Source organism: Tamandua tetradactyla, chromosome 25 (genome assembly GCF_023851605.1).
Source record: "Tamandua tetradactyla isolate mTamTet1 chromosome 25, mTamTet1.pri, whole genome shotgun sequence".
Taxonomy (NCBI): domain Eukaryota; kingdom Metazoa; phylum Chordata; class Mammalia; order Pilosa; family Myrmecophagidae; genus Tamandua; species Tamandua tetradactyla.
The window spans coordinates 31,435,588-31,446,947 of NC_135351.1; positions in this window are offsets into that span (position 1 = coordinate 31,435,588).

The window sequence follows — 11,360 nt, forward strand, 5'->3', positions numbered from 1 at the left end:
CGGTGAGACCCCCGGCGGCGCACGATTTCCCAATCAGCGGCAGCTGCGGTGGTCCGAGCTACTCCCTCCCTCCTTCCCGGGCCGGCTGAGAGTCTCGGAGAGGCAAGTTTCCCAAGCCGTGACGGCCGGCGCCCCTCTTTTGCGGGCGGCTTCGAGTCTCGGCTTCGAGTCCGCAGATACGAGTCTCGGATTGGAGGGCTATCCAAGCCGCGGTGGCCCCCCCCACGCGGGAGGCTTCCTGGTCCGGTGGGGAATCCCCCAGGCCCGCTGCGGCCCGCAACCAGCCACAGGGTCCCCTCAAGCCGCGGCAGCTGACGCCCCCACTACGCGCGGCCCCTGAACCAACGGAGAGAATTGGATCCGAAATCCCCAGGCCACGGAGATTGGTGACTGGGGGAGACCCATTCCAAAACTTGAGACAAACGTGTGCCACGTGCACCACCTACTGGGCAAGATAAGAAAAACAGATCCCAGAGATTTCACAGAAAAATCTTACAACCTTGCTGGGTCCGACACCCAGAGAAAGCTGAATAAATGCCCAGACGCCAGCAGAAGATAACTGTCCACGCTCAAAAGATTGAGAATATGGCCCAGTCAAAGGAACAAACCAGTAGCTCAAATGAGATACAAGAGCTGAGACAACTAATGCTGAATATACGAACAGAAATGGAAAACCTCTTCAAAAATGAAATCGATAAATTGAGGGAGGACATGAAGAGGACATGGGGTGAACATAAAGAAGAAATAGAAAAACTGAAAAAACAAATCGCAGAACTTATGGAAGTGAAGGATAAAGTAGCAAACATAGAAAAAATAATGGATACCTACAATGATAGATTAAAAGAGACAGAAGATAGAATTAGTGATTTGGAGGATGGAACATCTGAATTCCAAAAAGAAACAAAAACTATCGGGAAAAGAATGGAAAAATTTGAACAGGGTATCAGGGAACTCAAGGACAATATGAACCGCACAAATATACGTGTTGTGGGTGTCCCAGAAGGAGAAGAGAAGGGAAAAGGAGGAGGAAAACTAATGGAAGAAATTATCACTGAAAATTTCCCAACTCTTATGAAAGACCTAAAATTACAGATCCAAGAGGTGCAACGCACCCCAAAGAGATTAGACCCAAATAGGCGTTCTCCAAGACACTTACTAGTTAGAATGTCAGAGGTCAAAGAGAAAGAGAGGATCTTGAAAGCAGCAAGAGAAAAACAATCCATCACATACAAGGGAAACCCAATAAGACTATGTGTAGATTTCTCAGCAGAAACCATGGAAGCTAGAAGACAGTGGGATGATATATTTAAAATACTAAAAGAGAAAAACTGCCAACCAAGACTCCTATATCCAGCAAAATTATCCTTCAAAAATGAGGGAGAAATTAAAACATTCTCAGACAAAAAGTCACTGAGAGAATTTGTGACCAAGAGACCAGCTCTGCAAGAAATACTAAAGGGAGCACTAGAGTCAGATACAAAAAGACAGAAGAGAGAGATATGGAAAAGAGTGTAGAAAGAAGGAAAATCAGATATGATATATATAATACAAAAGGCAAAATGTTAGAGGAAAATATTATCCAAACAGTAATAACACTAAATGTCAATGGACTGAATTCCCCAATCAAAAGACATAGATTGGCAGAATGGATTAAAAAACAGGATCCTTCTATATGCTGTCTACAGGAAACACACCTTAGACCCAAAGATAAACATAGGTTGAAAGTGAAAGGTTGGGAAAAGATATTTCATGCAAATAACAACCAGAAAATAGCAGGAGTGGCTATACTAATATCCAACAAATTAGACTTCAAATGTAAAACAGTTAAAAGAGACAAAGAAGGACACTATATACTAATAAAAGGAACAATTAAACAAGAAGACATAACAATCATAAATATTTACGCACCGAACCAGAATGCCCCAAAATACGTGAGGAATACACTGCAAACACTGAAAAGGGAAATAGACACATATACCATAATAGCTGGAGACTTCAATTCCCCACTCTCATCAATGGACAGAACATCTAGACAGAGGATCAACAAAGAAATAGAGAATCTGAATATTACTATAAATGAACTAGACTTAATAGACATTTATAGGACATTACATCCCACAACAGCAGGATACACCTTTTTCTCAAGTGCTCATGGATCATTCTCAAAGATAGACCATATGCTGGGTCACAAAGCAAGTCTTAACAAATTTAAAAAGATTGAAATCATACACAACACTTTCTCGGACCATAAAGGAATGATGTTGGAAATCAATAATAGGCAGAGTGCCAGAAAATTCACAAATACGTGGAGGTTCAACAACACACTCCTAAACAACGAGTGGGTCAAAGAAGAAATTGCTAGAGAAATTAGTAAATACCTCGAGGCGAATGAAAATGAAAGCACAACATATCAAAACTTATGGGACGCAGCAAAGGCAGTGCTAAGAGGGAAATTTATTGCTCTATATGCCTATATCAGAAAAGAAGAAAAGGCAAAAATTCAGGAATTAACTATCCATTTGGAAGAACTGGAGAAAGAACAGCAAGCTAACCCCAAAGCAAGCAAAAGGAAAGAAATAACAAAGATTAGAGCACAAATAAATGAAATTGAAAACATGAAAACAATAGAGAAAATCAATAAGGCCAGAAGTTGGTTGTATGAGAAAATCAATAAGATTGATGGGCCCTTAGCAAGATTGACAAAAAGAAGAAGAGAGAGGATGCAAATAAATAAGATCAGAAATGGAAGAGGAGACATAACTACTGACTTCACAGAAATAAAGGAGGTAATAACAGAATACTATGAACAACTTTACGCTAATAAATACAACAATTTAGAGGAAATGGACGGGTTCCTGGAAAGACATGAACAACCAACTTTGACTCAAGAAGACATAGATGACCTCAACAAACCAATCACAAGTGAAGAAATTGAATCAGTCATTCAAAAGCTTCCTAAAAAGAAAAGTCCAGGACAAGATGGCTTCACATGTGAATTCTATCAAACATTCCAGAAAGAATTAGTACCAACTCTCCTCAAACTCTTAAAAAAAATCGAAGCGGAGGGAAAACTACCTAATTCATTCTATGAAGCCAACATTATCCTCATACCAAAACCAGGCAAAGATATTACAAGAAAAGAAAACTACAGGCCGATCTCTCTAATGAATATAGATGCAGAAATCCTCAATAAAATTCTAGCAAATCGTATCCAACAACACATTAAAAGAATTATTCATCATGACCAAGTAGGATTCATCCCAGGTATGCAAGGATGGTTCAACATAAGAAAATCAATTAATGTAATACACCATATCAACAAATCAAAGCAGAAAAATCACATGATCATCTCAATTGATGCAGAGAAGGCATTTGACAAGAGTCAACATCCTTTCCTGTTGAAAACACTTCAAAGGATAGGAATACAAGGGCACTTCCTTAAAATGATAGAGGGAATATATGAAAAACCCACAGCTAATATCATCCTTAATGGGGAAAAATTGAAAACTTTCCCCCTAAGATCAGGAACAAGACAAGGATGTCCACTATCACCACTATTATTCAACATTGTGTTGGAGGTTCTAGCCAGAGCAATTAGACAAGAAAAAGAAATACAAGGCATCAAAATTGGAAAGGAAGAAGTAAAACTATCACTGTTTGCAGACGATATGATACTACACGTTGAAAACCCGGAAAAATCCACAACAAAACTACTAGAGCTAATAAATGAGTACAGCAAAGTAGCAGGTTACAAGATCAACATTCAAAAATCTGTAGCATTTCTATACGCTAGCAATGAACAAGCGGAGGGGGAAATCAAGAAACGAATCCCATTTACAATTGCAACTAAAAGAATAAAATACCTAGGAATAAATTTAACTAAAGAGACAAAAAACTATATAAAGAAAACTACAAAAAACTGCTAAAAGAAATCACAGAAGACCTAAACAGATGGAAGGGCATACCGTGTTCATGGATTGGAAGACTAAATATAGTTAAGATGTCAATCCTACCTAAATTGATTTACAGATTCAATGCAATACCAATCAAAATCCCAACAACTTATTTTTCAGAAATAGAAAAACCAATAAGCAAATTTATCTGGAAGGGCAGGGTGCCCCGAATTGCTAAAAACATCTTGAGGAAAAAAAACGAAGCTGGAGGTCTTGCACTGCCTGACTTTAAGGCATATTATGAAGCCACAGTGGTCAAAACAGCATGGTATTGGCATAAAGATAGATATATCGACCAATGGAATCGAATAGAGTGCTCAGATATAGACCCTCTCATCTATGGACATTTGATCTTTGATAAGGCAGTCAAGCCAACTCACCTGGGACAGAACAGTCTCTTCAATAAATGGTGCCTAGAGAACTGGATATCCATATGCAAAAGAATGAAAGAAGACCCATATCTCACACCCTACACAAAAGTTAGCTCAAAATGGATCAAAAATCTAAACATTAGGTCTAAGACCATAGAACAGTTAGAGGAAAATGTAGGGAGATATCTTATGAATCTTACAATTGGAGGCGGTTTTATGGACCTTACACCTAAAGCAAGAGCACTGAAGAAGGAAATAAATAAATGGGAACTCCTCAAAATTAAACACTTTTGTGCATCAAAGAACTTCATCAAGAAAGTAGAAAGACAGCCTACACAATGGGAATCAATATTTGGAAACGACATATCAGATAAAGGTCTAGTATCCAGAATTTATAATGAGATTGTTCAACTCAACAACAAAAAGATAGCCAACCCAATTACAAAATGGGAAAAAGACTTGAATAGACACCTCTCAGAGGAGGAAATACAAATGGCCAAAAGACACATGAAGAGATGCTCAATGTCCCTGGCCATTAGAGAAATGCAAATCAAAACCACAATGAGATATTATCTCACACCCACCAGAATGGCCATTATCAACAAAACAGAAAATGACAAGTGCTGGAGAGGATGCGGTGAAAGAGGCACACTTATCCACTGTTGGTGGGAATGTCAAATGGTGCAACCACTGTGGAAGGCAGTTTGGCGGTTCCTCAAAAAGCTGAATATAGAATTGCCATACGACCCAGCAATACCATTGTTGGGAATCTACTCAAAGGAATTAAGGGCAAAAACTCAAACAGACATTTGCACACCAATGTTTATAGCAGCGTTATTTACAATTGCAAAGAGATGGAAACAGCCAAAATGTCCATCAACAGACGAGTGGCTAAACAAACTGTGGTATATACATACAATGGAATATTATGCAGCTTTAAGGCAGGATAAACTTATGAAGCATGTAATAACATGGATGGACCTAGAGAACATTATGCTGAGTGAGTCTAGCCAAAAACTAAAGGACAAATACTGTATGGTCCCAATGATGTGAATCGACACTCGAGAATAAACTTGGAATATGTCATAGGTAACAGAGTTCAGCAGGAGTTAGAAACAGGGTAAGATAATGGGTAATTGGAGCTGATGGAATACAGACTGTGCAATAGGACTAGATACAAAAACTCAAAAATGGACAGCACAATAATACCTAATTGTAAAGTAATCCTGTTAAAATACTGAATGAAGCTGCAAAAAAAAAAAAGAAAGTACTTGAAACTGTTGAACTGTGTTCCAGTAGCCTTGATTCTTAAAGATAACTATAGAGTATAGCTTTTAGAATATGACCGTGTGATTTTGAAAACCTTGGATCTGATGCTCCTTTTATTCAGGATATATACAGGTGAGTAAAGAAAATAAGGATAAAGATTACATAAATAATAGGGCAGATAGAGAGTAAAAGATTGGGTAGATTGAAATACTGGTGGTTAATGAGATGGAAGGGTGGAGGGTATGGGATGTATGAGTTTTTCCTTTTTTCTTTTTCTTTTTCTGGAGTGATACAAATGTTCTAAAAAATAATCATGGTGGGTGGGCCACAGTGGCTCAGCAGGCAGAGTTCTCACCTGCCATGCCGGGACCTGGATTCAATTCCTGGTGCCTGCCCATGCATGCACACCCCCAAAAAGAATAATAATAATAATCATGGTGATAAATACACAACTATGTGATGCTATTGTGAGTCATTGATTGTACACCATGTATGGAATGTTTGTGTGTTAAGATTTATCAATAAAATATATATATATATTTTAAAAAAGAACCCTCCTACTTATTTTGGATGGAAGTGTCAAGCCATAGCTGGAGAACAAAAGCCTCAGCTGCCAGTTATAACAGGGAGAGGTCCAATGCCCCAAATGTGGTTCTTATATGAATGACCCACTCTTGTCCTTTGCAACTGTTGGACCTGAGTTTAGAGCTTCTCCACAGTTCATCTTGAGAAGCACAGCTGGCCACAGTCTTGCATGGCAGTTTCCTATATTCCTCCTACAGTGTGATCCTAACCTTTTATTCTTTCCAGAAACTCATCAAAACTGCTGATCCACTAATGGTACCCTTAGTTTTCCAGCTCTATGTCATTTGTTTGTTCTAGGTTTTTGGTCGTTTCAATAGGTGCTTTTGAGGGAAGGGACGTAGATACAAAAATATAATTCACTCATTAAATCTTTTGTTTTGGAAAATAAGGTTAATGTTCTTAAAATGCTATTGAAGTCGAGACAGATTTTGGGCTGATAGATCATCTGTTCTTCTACTATACACCCAGTAATAAACTCTTTGAAACCCAGGCATATCGGGAATTGCTTACTGAGCTCATCAGGCAAAAGAATCTGTGGCCTTTGTCTGAAAACAATTTGTGACCCTCCAATGGGAGGAATGCCTGAGGGTCTAGAGCCCCAGCAGAGCAGCACTCCAGAGACCTTTGAAGCTATTAGGCACCTTAAATAGCTTCAAACAAAGAAATTGTTTCCGGTTCTATGTCCAGACATCTGACTGGCTACATTGATGGCCATGACAAAACAAATGTCTGGATAACACTTTGAAGCTTGCATTATGGAGTGAAATTATTCTTTAAATTACTCTTTGATTTATCCCATTTTTAAACACAGAATTTTAGGTTTCTCTGCTATGATGTCACACTGGTATACAATCTTCAATATTTCTATAACTTAAGTTGTGTTGTATTCATATATGTAGCTCTTTACTCTGAATTCCTCAAGATATTTCTTCTTAAACATAGTTTGAAAAAACCTAATGATTCGAACATACAGTTTTATGATTTTCTATTTCAGATCTTTGTTCATGTATATTTCTGTTCATATATTATTTACATATTGAAAATTATCATAAAATACCATTTAATTTTCTGTTTTTCAGTTACAATTATTATAAGCACTCTTCCCACGTTGTAACTTCCATTTCTAATTATCGATTTTATGGTGTGATAATGCATATATTTTGATAAAAGCTTTTATTTGATCATTTGTTCATTGACACGTTTATATTGTCTCCAATTTTCACTCTTGTAAATAACAGTTCTACAAACAACTTTACAATAATATTCAAAGTGCAATATTGTTTCCCCAAGTGTTAGAATTTTCATTTTTATAGTTATGAAGCAAAATCATTTCAATAACATTAAATCCTTGATTAACTTTTATTATAGAATAATATATTATGATAAAATATTCAAGATAGGGCGGGCCACGGTGGCTTAGCAGGCAAGAATGCTTGCCTGCCATGCCAGAGGACCCGGCTTCGATTCCTGGTGCCTGACCATGCAAAAAAAAAAAAAAAAAAAAAATTCAAGATAAGCTGAAGAATGTAAGTAGAAAAATAAGAATCTTTTCCCCTCTTCTTTAAATTAAGAATCTTTTTTTTGTAGACAAAACTTCTTTCTTTCTTGGATATCCTTCCAGAGATTTTCAATACATGTAATTGCATATATATACAAAATATCATTATATCTTCTTTATGTACAGGCATGGCCAATGTTTCAGTGCTGATAATTTTGCATAAAAAGTATTATGCATGTAAATAATAGGCCCTCTTGTAACATTATCTAATTATCTCAGTAGGTTAATAGTAATAAAATTACATTATTATTTTCATTAAGAAATTTATTACCAACAAAAACTTTAAAAAATGCTATTGAAGTTAACAAATAATGGACTTGGTATTCTAAAGAATAATTTAAAAAAATGTTTCTGAGTTTAAATTTCTAATACAGCAAGTATTGATAGATATGTGCTGCATAAACAATAGTTCCTTGGGTCCCCAGTAAAATTTTAAGAGTGTAAAATGGCTCACAAAATCAAAATATTCCAGAACTACTGTGCTCCTCCATGTACCATATGAGAAGTGGTTCTTCTGAAGCCAAATAGAGAGCAACTGAGGAGAATTTAGGAACACCTTTAAGGCTTTAGATATGGAGAATACTGAGAGTCTTATTGGAAACATGATCCCTGCTGATATAAACAGAGAAAGCCAAGTAAACAGAGCCAAGTGAACAGGGTCTAACTTTTTTTGTACTTTACTGGAACTGCTATTGTTGTTGGATCTAATAACTCTAGGAAGTTTAAAATGTGTCCTTTAATCCCTGGTGTGTCTAATCCTAGTAGGAAGTCAGTAGATAATATATATATATGAAAAATCAAGAAATGGCAGTGTTAGCATGTTATGTAGAAATGTGGAGGTAAACACCGAAAGTAAAAGGAAAGGGTTAAAGTGGTTGTCACTGGGGAGTTGATGGGGGGGGGGGAAGAAGTGAGAGGCCTAATAATTTTTAGTAGAATCCTAAGATTACTATTTTATTTACTTTTTAAAACTTTATTTGTAAAATGCACAAATCTTAGGCGTACAACTTGAATTTTTATGTGTATGTAACAATGTAACTACAATTGCAATCAAGCATAAACACTTCTGAATTCTATCAACATAGATTAATTTTACTTGTTCTTTAACATATGTTCAAATCAGGCTACATTCATTCAACATAATATTTTTGAGATTTATCTATGTTCATTTATTAGTAGCTCCTTTTATTTCTGAGCAGTATTCCATGTATGAATACACCACTATTTGATTCTACCTTTTCCTGTTGGTGAATGTTTGGGTTTTTTCACGTTTTGCTTAGTCTGAGGAAAGCTGCTATGATCATTCTTTGTGTGGACTTCCATTTTCATATCTCTTACGTAAATACCTAGGAATGAGATTGCTGGGTCATGATGTATTTAACTTCACTAGAAAATGTGAGTTCTCCAAATTGGTTGTAGAATTTTATACTTCCACAAGCACTGAGAATTCTACTCTCTTCACATTCTCACCAGTACTTGGTATTGTTAGTCTTTTTAATCTTAGCCACTCTAATGGATACTGTTTCAGTTTGTTAAAGCTGCCAGAATGCAGTGTACCAGAAATGGAATGGCTTTTAAAAAGGGAGTTTATTAAGTTGCAAATTTACAGTTCTAAGGCTGTGAAAATGTCCAAATTAAGGCACCAAGAGGTTACCTTCACTCAGGAAATGCTGATATCATCTGGAACACCTCTGTCACCTGGAAGACACATGGCAACATCTGCTAACTTTTTCTCCTGTCATCTCGGTTCATAAGGCTTCCTGGGGGTGTTTTCCTTCTCCAAGGTCTCTGGTTGTGTGGGTTCTAAAGCTTTTTCCAAAATGGTTCCTTCTTAAAAGACTTCAGTAAGCGACCCCACCTTGAATGTTGAATGAGTAGAAACACATCTCCAAGGAAACCACCTAATTAACAGGTCCTGCCCACAATTGGGTGGATCACATCTCCATGGAAACAACTTAATGAAAAGGATCCCACCCAGCAATTGAATGACGATTAAAGAACACGGCTTTTCTGGGGTACACAACAGTTTCAAACCAGCACACATATGTATTGGTAACTCATTGTGATTTTGACTTTTGTATTTCCCTGATCATAATTTTGAGTACTTTTTTGTGTACTTATTGGCTATTTCTATATTTCCTTTAAGTGTGCAGTGAAGTCTTTTGCCTACTTATATCAAGTTGTTTGTCTTCTTAAGATGTGAGCATTCTTTATATGTTCAGGATATCAGTTCTTCACTGGATATATGTGTATTGCAAATATTTTCCAGTCTGTGACTTATGTTTTCACTTTCTTAATGGTTCTTTTTACTGAGTAGAAGATTAAAATTTGGTGAAGTCAAATTTATCAATTTCTTTTTTTGACATGGGCAGTCTCAAAGAATCGAACCCAGGTCTCCTTAATGGCAGGCTAGAACTCTGCCACTGAGCCACCATTGCCTGCCCAAATTTATCATTTTTATCTCATATCGTTAGTGCCTTTTGTGTACAGTTTGAGAAATCTTTGCCTAGGTCATGACAGGATTTTTCTTTTAAACTACCTGTGTGTACAGCTTTGAATAAAAAACAAAACTTCTTAAGGTAAAAGGAGTAACAGAGTGGAACTGTACTGTTTCCTGTTACCATACCAGCCAAGGAGGCAAGAAATATGAAATGAAGAGCAAAAAATGAGCGTTTTGAAGGAGTCCAGAAGCACAGTAACTTTTTGGTTATTTCACTGTGATGATTAGATGGCAAAACCCTTTTACAAACGAAAATTACTAAGATTTGGTTCTCGTGGTTCAGGAGTAAAGTATGGCAACATTGGGATTCAGAAATAAAGGATAGAAACATTGGTTGGTGGCCACCAGCAGGAGCAGAAGAGGGAAACAAGGTGAAGATGGAAGGGATACCTGAGAACTCAGAATTAATGGGTAGCTACGAAGGGTATGAACGGGGAAAATGTGGGACCCTAACAACAACAAAAATAAAACACACTTCTCCAAACCCCAACCCCGAATATTTAATCTGAAAAGTTAAAAGCTTTAATACAACGGGTATAAAACAATGAACATTTGTTTCCCAAACTTTGTGGTGCCCTCCTGAGGCTTATGTCAGAGATTTGGCCTTAAAAAACACAACTGCAAGGTAGGTTTTGTAAGAGACTGCAATTAAGATAGAAAAAAGTGGTAAATATGTAAAGATTCAAAGCATTCATATTCAATTACAATTTTTTTAAAAAGATAGAACAACGTGTATTAGTACTATTTCCCGTAATGATTAAAACTTAGTATGAACTATGGCAGAAATTCCTCACGAAATCTATAGTCTACGTGGGAGGTCTGGATATGTCTATGGCGAGAGAAGAGTGAGCGCAGGGGTATCTAACAAGGCCCAAGGCGCGTGCTGTTAGCAGCGCAGAGACAGGTACAGCGCACCCCTCCGTCCTTTCCGAGCTCCCTGCGGTCCTGACCCGAATTCTGCACGCCAGTGGCTCTGCCCCGGGGACCTTTACCCTGGCCAGGCGCACAGGTGGACCTGGCCAGAGGCGCTGGGCGGAGACGGCACCACGGTCCGTTATCTCTCTGCAGGTGGACAATCTTGGGACTGCCTCGCGCCTAGTAACGCGCAAGCACAGGAACCCGAG